Source organism: Eptesicus fuscus, chromosome 6 (genome assembly GCF_027574615.1).
Source record: "Eptesicus fuscus isolate TK198812 chromosome 6, DD_ASM_mEF_20220401, whole genome shotgun sequence".
Classification (NCBI taxonomy): domain Eukaryota; kingdom Metazoa; phylum Chordata; class Mammalia; order Chiroptera; family Vespertilionidae; genus Eptesicus; species Eptesicus fuscus.
Genome location: NC_072478.1, coordinates 25,451,162 through 25,462,829, shown reverse-complemented (window position 1 = coordinate 25,462,829; position 11,668 = coordinate 25,451,162).

Sequence of the window (11,668 nt, the reverse complement as noted above, 5' to 3'; positions counted from 1 at the left end):
TAGCTACCTTCCAAGAGAACTTTCTTTTTTTTTTTTTTTTTTAAATTTCTTTATTGATTAAGGTGTCACATATTTGTCCTCATCCCCCCATTCCCATCCCACCCCTCTCCCCACGCATGCCCCAATCCCCTGTTGAACTTAACCGTTGGATAGGCTTATATGCATGCATACAGGTCCTTTGGTTGAACTCTCCCCCTCCCCCCCACCCTCCCCCTCCCCTCCCCTATCCTCCCTCTGAGGCCCGATAGTCCGATCGATGCCTCCTTGCTTCTGGTTCTGTTCTTGTTCCTCAGTCTATGTTGTTCATCATTTCCTCTAGATGAGCGAGATCATATGTCACTAGATATATACTAATAAGAACTGAATGTGAGACGAGCAATAATAGTTATGCTGACAGGCAAATGAATCAATCTGTAGCGAGCTTCCCCCTGGACCAACAGTTCTTTTGAGACCCAATTTCAATGTCCAGTAGTTCCTTATGTGTACATGTCAGCACTGACCCCTCAGCTCTGGATGGTGGACAAATGGTGGTAACGGAGGTCCGACTCCCTCTGGTTTGGTCTCGGCCGAACCCAGGGGCACGGCGTCACCCAGACTAAGGGGCACGTGGCCTCACCCCTACCCAAGGGGCGCGTGGTCTCACCCGGGCCTGGGACCCAGCCTCACGCGGATGGATCCAGGGGCGCACAGCCTCACCCGGACCCAGGATCTGGCTTCACCCGTACCTAGGGACGCTTGGCCTCTCCCAGACCCAGGGGCACGTGGCCTCACCCGGGCCTAGGTGCACGAGGCCTCATCCGGATCCAGGGACACATGGTCGCACCCGGACCGAGGGACGCTTGGCCTCTCCCAGACCCAGGGCCACTTGGGCTCACCCGGGCCTAGGTGCACGCGGCCTCACCTGGATCCAGGGACACATGGTCTCACCCGGACCCAGGGATGCTTGGCCTCTCCCAGACCCAGGGCCACTTGGGCTCACCCGGGCCTAGGTGCACGAGGCCTCACCTGGATCCAGGGACACATGGTCGCACCCGGACCCAGGGACGCTTGGCCTCTCCCAGACCCAGGGCCACTTGGGCTCACCCGGGCCTAGGTGCACGAGGCCTCATCCGGATCCAGGGACACATGGTCGCACCCGGACCCAGGGACGCTTGGCCTCTCCCAGACCCAGGGCCACTTGGGCTCACCCGGGCCTAGGTGCACGAGGCCTCATCCGGATCCAGGGACACATGGTCGCACCCGGACCCAGGGACGCTTGGCCTCTCCCAGACCCAGGGCCACTTGGGCTCACCCGGGCCTAGGTGCACGAGGCCTCACCCGGATCCAGGGACACATGGTCGCACCCGGACCCAGGGACGCTTGGCCTCTCCCAGACCCAGGGCCACTTGGGCTCACCCGGGCCTAGGTGCACGAGGCCTCATCCGGATCCAGGGACACATGGTCGCACCCGGACCCAGGGACGCTTGGCCTCTCCCAGACCCAGGGCCACTTGGGCTCACCCGGGCCTAGGTGCACGAGGCCTCATCCGGATCCAGGGACACATGGTCGCACCCGGACCCAGGGACGCTTGGCCTCTCCCAGACCCAGGGCCACTTGGGCTCACCCGGGCCTAGGTGCACGAGGCCTCACCCGGATCCAGGGACACATGGTCGCACCCGAACCCAGGGACGCTTGGCCTCTCCCAGACCCAGGGCCACTTGGGCTCACCCGGGCCTAGGTGCACGCGGCCTCACCCAGATCCAGGGACACATGGTCTCACCCGGACCCAGGGATGCTTGGCCTCTCCCAGACCCAGGGCCACTTGGGCTCACCCGGGCCTAGGTGCACGAGGCCTCACCCGGATCCAGGGACACATGGTCGCACCCGGACCCAGGGACGCTTGGCCTCTCCCAGACCCAGGGCCACTTGGGCTCACCCGGGCCTAGGTGCACGAGGCCTCATCCGGATCCGGGGACACATGGTCGCACCCGGACCCAGGGACGCTTGGCCTCTTCCAGACCCAGGGCCACTTGGGCTCACCCGGGCCTAGGTGCACGAGGCCTCATCCGGATCCAGGGACACATGGTCTCACCCGGACCCAGGGACGCTTGACCTCTCCCAGACCCAGGGGCACGTGGCCTCACCCGGGCCTAGGTGCACGAGGCCTCATCCGGCTCCAGGGACACATGGTCGCACCCGGACCCAGGGACGCTTGGCCTCTCCCAGACCCAGGGCCACTTGGGCTCACCCGGGTCTAGGTGCACGCGGCCTCACCCGGATCCAGGGACACATGGTCTCACCCGGACCCAGGGACGCTTGGCCTCTCAGACCCCGGGGCACGTGACCTCACCTATGCCTAGGTGCACGAGGTCTCACCCGGATCCAGGGACACACGGTCTCTCCCGGACCCAGGGACGCCTGTCCTCCCCCAGACCCAGGGGCATGTGGCCTCACCCGGGCCTAGGCGCACGAGGCCTCACCCGGATCCAGGGACACACGGTCTCACCCGGACCCAGGGACGCCTGGCCTCTCCCAGACCCAGGGGCACGCGGCCCCACCCGGGCCTAGGTGCACGAGGCCCCACCCGGATCCAGGGACACATGGTCTCGCCCGGACCTAGGGGTGCGTGGCCTCTCTCAGACCCAGGGGCACGTGGCCTCACCTGGACCTAGGTGCACGAAGCCACCCAGACCCAGGGGCACGTTACCTCTCTCAGACCCCTGGTCGCGTGGTCTCACCCGGATCCAGGGGCTCACGGCCTCACCCGTACTCGGGACCCAGCCTTACCCGGATCCAGGGGCCCACGGCCTCACCCGGACCCAGGGTTCAGATTCGCCCGGACCCAGGGGCACATGGCCTCACCCGAACCCGGAATCCAGCTCAAGAGAACTTTCTTAACCTTAAAAGCTCACCCCAGCTTGCAGGGGCTGGCTGGAGTGAGTAAGCTCCCTGTGACTCATGGGAAACAAGTAGAGCTGAGATTGTCATTGGTCAAGGAGACTGCAGAGGCTAATGGGGATGACAGGGCTGAGTCAGTCTGGGCTGTATCTGAGGCAAATTGTTTTTCTGTGTCCTCAGCCCCTGACAGCTATTTCTCAAGGATTTTTGCCCCCATATCACCTTGGTCCATTGGAGCTTTCTCTGTGGGCACAGGAAGGTTTGGCCCAGCCTTTGCTCTGTCTTCTCTAAAGAAACATGAGCAGCATATCTAGCTAATGTGCTATCTGCCCCTGGGGTCCTGTGGATGCATGGGGAGTAGTGGTTAGGAGGAGCTCAGGCCAATTTCCAGAGATGAGGGTCCATGGCAGGGAGACTGAGCTTGTCCTTTCTCTATCTGACTGTCAGACCACACTCGGTATTATTCCTCGTGTATTTTATAATTTTGACTTGTACTTGGAGGACTCCTGGCCTGTGTTCCATGCATTTACAGCCCAGCTGGCCCCTGGTTCAGTCATCTGTAGGCTATGTCATAATGGATTTATCGGGTAAAAAGAGAGCAAAAGACAGCCTGAAATAGGAACTCCAGAATTGAGGGATGCTCCTGTGGCCCTAGTTTGTAGCTTAGGTGAGTTTTTGGGGACAAGGTGGAGGCCTCACTGTGGAAGAATTGGCCCTGTAAATACTTAGCTTCTGAACTCTATGAAATTGTCTTAAGAGACACCCCTGTGAGTATCAATTGCTCTTTCAAACCACAGGAGGAAAGAGCTGCTCTCCCTGCCCTGCTGCCTGAGAATCACTAGCTCAAAGACTATCAAGGAAACAGACTAAGAAATACAGGCTCACCACCATCCGCAACTGCCCAAGCAGCAGCCACCCAACCAACTGCCGCCGCCTGTGACCACCCGAGAGTAGCTGCCGCCCGTGACCTTGTGAGGAGCAGTTGCCCTGCGACCCCTCAAGAAACAACTACTGCCCATGACCATGCAACCCACCACCAAGTCCACCTCTGCAGCCACCTAGATCCTTTCGTGATAGCAAAAATGGGTAGACAAAAGAACAACCCTTAAAGGAAAGAAAAGGAGGAATCTCCAGAAAAGGAACTAAATGAAATAAAGGCATGCACTATGTCAGGATAGGAATTCAGAATAAGGGTCATACAGTTCATAAACTGGATGGATGGAAAATCAACAACCTATGTAAGAATCAGGAAGAAATAAGGAGTGATATAGTTATAATAAAAAACAATATGGAAACTTTCAACAGTAAACTAGGAGAAGTTGAGTACCAAATTAGCAAATTAGAAGACAGGGAAGCAAAACACACCCAATCTAAACTGCATTTGGAGAAAAAAAATCAAAAGACAGGAGGAGAGCCTGAGGGAGCTTTGGGACAACATGAAACGAAGCAATATACATATAATAGGGGTGCCAGAACGACAAGAAAGGGAGCAAGGGTTAGAAAACCTATTTGAAGAAATAATGTCAAAAATCTTCCCTGATTTGGGGAAGAAAAAAGTCACACAAGCACAGAGAGCCTCAAACAAGATGAACCCCAAAGTCCCACATCAAGATGTATCATAATTACCATGGCAAATGTTAACGAAAAGGAGAGAATCTTAAAGGCTGCAAGAGAGAGACAGAAAGTTACCTACAAGGGATTTCCCAGCCTATCTAATAAAACAGTAATATGCAAATTGACCGTACCTTCACTATGCCCACAGCCAATCAGAGCGAACAAGATGGTGGTTAATTTGCATTTGCTGAGGGAGGGAGGAGTGAAGAAAGCAGAAAGCATGGTGGCTGCAGCTGTGGAGCACGTGGCCATGGTGGCCTCTGAGGCGGTGGCGGGCAGTGTGAGCGGCGGTGGCAGTGGGCGGGGCGCGCAGTGGAGGCGGCAGGCGGGGCATGGCGGGCGGTGTGCGAGGCCGCGGTGGCCTTGGAGGCGGTGGTGACTGTGGGCGGGGCATGGCAAGGTGGGTGTCGCGTGGTGGGGCGGGTGGGGCACGCAGTAGCAGCACGCGGGGCTGAGGAGGCAGAGGCAGCGTGAGTTGCGGGTCGGGGTGATCAGAGGCTGCGGCAGTGCATGGCCACAGAGGCAGCTGCGTCAGGTCAGCGGGCGCAGAGGGTTGGGAATGCGGGGCGAGGTGGGCTGGGTTGGGTGGGCAGGACGGGCGGGAGGTGCCCCGCCCGTTTGGCCCGCCCTGCCCTGCCCGCAGCAACGGGAGAGGTGGGGGGGCGGGAGGGAAGCCTGCCACCAGAAGTCTTGCAGGAAATATTCCTGCAACGGGTCCCTAGTCTAATCCAATAATAGACAAATATGCAAATTGACCGCACCTTTGCTACACCTAAGCCACGCCCACCATCCAAGCCACGCCCACCAACCAATCAGGACGAGTATGCAAATTACCCCAACAAAGATGGCGGCTAATTTGCATATCAAGACAGCGTCCAAAGAAGCCAAGAGCTGCAGAAGGGAGTAAAGCTTTGAAGAAGCAAGCAAGCCAGGGGGGAGGAGAAGGGCGGGGCGGAGGCGGGGTCAGGGGCGAAGGGAAACGCAGGCGGGTTGGAGGAGAAGGCGGGGCGGGTGACAAGGGCGGGGCGGAGGCGGGGCTGGGGGCGAAGCGAAAGCGGGCGGGCTGGAGGAGAAGGCGGGGCGGGGGACAAGGGCGGGGCGGAGGTGGGGCTGGGGCTGGGGCCGAAGGGAAACGCGGGCGGGCTGGATGGCGGCCCACATAGCACCAAAGATGGCGGCCCACATAGCTACAAAGATGGCGGCCCACATAGCTACAAAGATGGCGGCCCACATAGCACCAGGGTGGGACGCTAGCGTCGTCACCATGGTGACGACGCTAGCGTCCCACTCACAGGCCGCCGAGGGAGGAAGAGCTGCAGACAGATCGCTGGGCTGCTGGGCTGGGGGCACGCTCAGAGCCTCCGCCTGTGCAGCTTGGAACATGCCCCCGGCCCAGCAGACAGAAGCCCAGCTGACAGAAAGCAGGCAGTGGGCCGGGGGTGAGCTCTGAGCTGCCGCAGTGTGACTTGAGACACGCCAAACAGACAGACGCTGGGTCGGGTGCTGCTCAGAGCTGGCGCTGAGCGGCTTGGGACACACCCCCGGCCCAGTAGACAGAAGCCCAGCTACAGAACCGGGCCGTTGGGCCGGGGGCTGCTCAGAGCTGGCCCTGCGAGGCTTGGGACATGCCCCCGACCCAGTAGATGGAAGCCCAGCTGACAGAACTGGGCCGTTGGGCCAGGGGCTGCTCAGAGCCAGGGCTGCTTGGCGGCCCACCTAGCACCAGGGTGGGACGCTAGCGTCATCACCATGGTGACGACGCTAGCGTCCCACTCACAGGCCACAGAGGGAGGAAGAGCTGCAGACAGAACGCTGGGCTGCTGGGCTGGGGGCATGCTCAGAGCCGCCACCCGCGCAGCTTGGAACACCCCCTGGCCCAGCAGACAGAAGCCTAGCTGACAGAACCGGGCCGCTGGGCCAGGGGCTGCTCAGAGCCGGCACTGCGCGACTTGGGACATGCCCCTGGCCCAGCAGACAGAAGCCCAGCTGACAGAAAGTGGGCGGTGGGCCGGGGTTGAGCTCTGAGCCACCGCAGCACGACTTGGGACACGCCAAGCGGACAGAGGCTGGGCCGGGGGCTGCGGACAGACGCTGGGCCGGGGGCTGCTCAGAGCCGGGGCTGCTCAGAGCCGGGGCTGCTCAGAGCCACCGCTGCGTGGCTTGGGACACGCCCCCGGCCCAGCAGATAGAAGCCCAGCTGACAGAAAGCGGGCGGTGGGCTGGGGGTGAGCTCTGAGCCGCCGCAGCACAACTTGGGACACGCCAAGCGGACAGACGCTGGGCCGGGGAGCGATGCTGCGCAGCTTGGGACACGCCTCTGGCCCAGCAGACAGAAGCGCAGCTGACAGAAAGCAGGGCCGCTGGGCTGGGGGGGCGCAGCTTGGGGCATGCCCCCAGCCCAGTGGACGGAAGCCCTGCAGACACAATGAAGGGGGTCCTCTGTGCATGAGCTGCAGAAGAAACACCTTTTCTGAAGGCTCATTGGCTAAGCTCCCTGTAAGCTGCCTCTCACAGTGTTCTTGGTAACTTGAGTAATAAGAACCTAAGAAGGTGTTCTAAGGTTTTTCCACCACACTCCTGGAGGAAAAACAAAGGTCCGCTGCTGGAGGACTAAGAAATGTCATAACCTGCCCTAGCCAGTTTGGCTCAGTGAATAGAGGCTTGGTCTGCCCACCACAGGGTCCAGGTTTGATTCTGATCAAGGGCATGTACCTAGGTTGCAGGCTCCTCCCTAGCCAGGGCCCAGGTCAGGGCTCATGCAGGAGGCAACCAATCAAAGTGTCCCTCTCACATTGATGTTTCTCTCTGTCTTTCCCTCTCTCTTCCAAGCTCGGTAAAAATCAATGGAAACATATCCTCAGGTGAGGATAAAAAAGAAAGAAAGAAAAGAAATGTCATATCCTATGAAAGACACATCTTAAAAGTGCCTAAAGAAAGCTGTCATTTTTTCAAGGTGAAGGGACTGGAGTCCGTGTTGGTGAAAACATCTTGGCGGCTGTGACAGTGGCAGCAGCAGCGGGGTGATGGGGCTGGTGCCTAACCCTGATCAAGCCAGTCACCTCCCGCAGGGGAAGGCCAGACTGAGGCTTAGGCCCGCTCCCCATGAGTAGGACATCTCCTGAGGGCTCCCAGTCTGTCAGAGGGGGTAGGCTTGGCTGAAGGACTCCTCCCCCCCCCCCCCCCAGTGCACGAATTTCGTGCACTGGGCCTCTAGTTAGATAATAAAATGATTTCTCAACAGAAACACATCAGGCTAGAAAGGAATGGAAGGAAGTATACAAAATGATGCAAAGCAACGGACTGAATCCAAGAATACTTTATCCAGCAGGCTATCATTCAAAATTGAAGGGGAAATCAGGGGCTTCACAGACAAAAAAGGCTCAGGGAGTTTATCACTACCAGGTGAGCATTGCAAAAAATGCTAACGGGACTGTTGTAAAAAGAAGAAATAGAAAGGGAAGAAGGAACGCAGGCACAAACAATAAAAATGGCTACAAATAAGTACCTAGCAATAATAACTTTAAAAGTTAATGGCCTAAATGCTCCAATCAAAAGACATTGAGTGGCTGAATGGATAAGAAAACATGACCCATATCTTTTCTCTCTACAAGAGACCTACCTTAGAACAATAGACTCACACAGACTGAAAGTGAAGGGATAGAAAAATATTGTTCAGGCAAATGGAAATGAAGAAAAAAAAAAAGCTGGGGTAGCAATACTTATATCTGACAAAACAGACCTCAGAGTGAAGGCCATAACAAGAAATAAGGCCACTTCATAATACTAAAGGGACTGATACAACAAGAGGATATAACTCTGGTAAACATATATGCACCCAATGCAGGAGCACCCAAATACATAAAAAACTGCTGGAAGATATCAAGGGAGAGATTGACAGCAATATGATCATAGTAGGGGACTTTAATACCCCACTGACATCACTGGATAAATTCTCTAGACTAAAAATCAGTAATCCTAAATGACTCACTAGGTCAGATGAACTTAATTGACATCTTCAGAATATTTCACCCCAAAGCTACAAAACATACATTCTTCTCAAGTGCACATGGGTCTTTTTCAAAGATAGAGCACATATTAGGTCACTGGAAAAGTCTCTCCAAATTCAAGAAGATTGAAATCACATAAAGCATCTTCTCAGATCACAATGGCATAAAATTAGAAATCAACTACAATAAAAAAATCAACAAAATTCAAACACTTGGAGGCTGAATAGCATGCTATTAAATAATGATTGGGTTACCAAAGAGATCAAAGAAGAAATTAAATACATGCTGGAAACGAATGACAATGAAAACACAAAAATCCCAAACCTATGGGACACTGTGAAAGCAGTCCTAAGAGGGAAGTTCATAGCATTACAGACCTACCTCAAAAAACAAGAAAAACTGATAATAAATTATCTAACTCTACAACTTAAAGAATGAGAAAGAGAGAAACAAGAAAAGCCCAGAGTGAGCAGAAGGAAGGAGATAATAAAGATCAGAGCAGAAATAAATGAAATAGAGACCCACCCCCCAAAACAAACAAACAAACAAACAAAAAAACCCCACAAGAGATCAATGAAACCAAGAGCTTTTTCTTTTTTTTTGAAAGGGTACACAAGATTGATGAACCTCTAGCCAGGCTCACCAAGAGGCAAAGAGAGAGGGCCCAATTAAACAAAATCAGAAATGAAAGAGGCGAAATAACAATAGACTCCTCAGAAATACAAAAGATTTTAAAAAAATACTATGAACAACTCTACTCCAACAAATAAACAACCTAGAGGAAATGTATATATTCCAAGAAAAATACACCTTCCAAAACTCAAGTAAGAAGAATAAAAAAATCTCAACAGGTCAGTAACTAAGGAGGAAACTGAAGCAGTCATCAATAGCTTCCAGCAACCAAAATCCCAGGACCAGACAGCTTCACAGGAGAGTTTTACCAAACATTCAAAGCAGAACTAAAGACCTATCCTTCTCAAGACTATTCCAAAAAATTCAGGAGGAAGGCACACTTCCAAGCTCTTTCTATGAAGCCAGCATTTCCCTAATCCCAAAACCAGATAAAGACACTATAAAGAAAGAGAATTATAGGCCAATATCCCTGATGAACATAGATGCTAAAATCCTCAACAAAATTCTAGAAAATTGGACCCAACATCACATTAGACAGATCATACAACATGACCAAGTGGGATTTATTCCAGGGATGCAAGGCTGGTACAATATCTGCAAGTCAATAAACGTGATACATCACATAAACAAATTGAGAGACAAAAATCACATATTCATATCAATTGATGCAGAAAAGGCATTTGACAAAATCTAACACCCTTTCCTGATAAAAACTCTCAGCAAAGTGGGAAAGAGGGATCACACCTAAATACAATAAAAGCCTTATATAACAAACCCACAGCCAACATCATACTCAATGGGCAAAAACTAAAACCATTTCCCCTAAGAACAGGAACAAGACATGGATGCCCACTTTCACCATTCCTGTTCGACATAGGACTGGAAGTGCTAGCCATAGTGATCAGACAAGAAGAAGAAATAAAAGGCATCCAAATGGGAAAAGAAGAAGTAAAACTGTCATTATTTGCAGATGACATGATATTCTACATAGAAAACCCTAAAGACTCCATAAAAAAACTACTAGAACTAATAAATGAATTCAGCAATGCAGGATACAAAATTAACACCCAGAAATCTATGGCTTTTTTATGCACCAATAATGAACTCACAGAAAGAGAAATTTTACAATCCCATTTACAATTGCAACAAAAAATTAAGATACCTAGGAATAAATTTAACCAAGGAGGTAAAGGACCTGTACTCAGAAAATTACAGGATGCTGAAAAAAGAGACAGAGGAAGACATAAATGGAAGAATATACCGTGTTCATGATTGGTAGAATCAACATCATTAAAATGTCCATAATACCCAAAACAATCTATAGATTCAATGCAATCCCCATAAAAATACCAACAGCATACTTCAAAAACCTAGAACAAACTCTCCAAATATTCATCTGGAATAAAAAATGACTCTGAGTAGCCACAGCAATCTTGAGAAAGAAGAACAAAGAGAGAGGGCCCAAAGTTGGAGTGATCACAATACCAGATATCAAGCTATACTACAAAGCCACTGTTCTCAAAACTGCCTGGTGTTGGCACAAGAACAGACATATAGACTAATGGAACAGAACAGAGAACCCAGAGTTCAACCCAAGCCATTATACTCAATTAATTTTTGACAAAGGAGGCAAGAACATACAATGGAGTCAAGACAGTCTCTTCAATAAGTGGTGTTGGGAAAACTGGACAGATATATGTAAAAAAATGAAACTAGACCACCAACTTACACCATACACAAAAATAATCTCAAAATGGATAAAGGACTTAAACGTAAGATGGGAAATCATAAAAATCCTAGAGGAAGCCATAGGCAGCAAAATAGCAGACATTTGTCGTAGCAATGTCTTTACTGATACAGCTCCTAGGGCAATGGAAACTAAGGAGAAAATAAACAAATAGGACTACATCAAAATAAAAAGCTTATGCACAGCGAAAGAAACCATCAATAAAACAACAAGAAAGCCCACTACATGGGAGAACATATTTGACAATATTATCTTTGATAAGGGTTTAATCTCCAAAATTTGTAGGGAACTCATACAACTTAACAAAAGGAAGATAAACAATCCAATCAAAAAATGGCCAAAGGACCTAAATAGACACTTTTTGAAGGAAGACATACAGAAGACCGAGAGACATAGGAAAACATGCTCCAAGTCACTAATCAAACGAGATGCAAATCAAAACAAGAATGAGGTACCATCTCACACCTGTCAGAATGGCTATCATCAACAAATCAAGAAATGACAAGTGCCGGAGAGGATGCGGAAAAAAAGGAACCTTCATGCACTGCTGGTGGGAATGCAGACTGGTGCAGCCACTATGGAAAACAGTTCGAAGTTTCCTCAAAAAATTAAAAATAGAACTACCATTTGACCCAGTAATCCTACTTCTAGGACTATATCCCAAGAAAAGAGAAACACCAATCAGAAAGGATATATGCACCTCTATGTTCATAGCAGCACAATTTACAATAGCTAAGATTTGGAAACAGCTTAAGTGTTCATCAGCAGATGAGTGGAATAGAAAACGGTG